Below are 215 nucleotides of genomic sequence, written 5' to 3' on the forward strand. Positions count from 1 at the left end.
AAAAAAAATATAATGAACTCACCACTTCATCTCCTAATAACCATTTATACTCAAGATACACTTAAAATTTTCTAGAGATAGAGTAACTTAATATCAAATTCCCACACNTAAAAAAATATAATGAACTCACCACTTCATCTCCTAATAACCATTCATACTCAAGATACACTTAAAATTTTCTAGAGATAGAGTAACTTAATATCAAATTCCCACAC

This window comes from Vombatus ursinus, unplaced genomic scaffold (genome assembly GCF_900497805.2).
Source record: "Vombatus ursinus unplaced genomic scaffold, bare-nosed wombat genome assembly UNPS02014814.1, whole genome shotgun sequence".
Lineage (NCBI taxonomy): Eukaryota > Metazoa > Chordata > Mammalia > Diprotodontia > Vombatidae > Vombatus > Vombatus ursinus.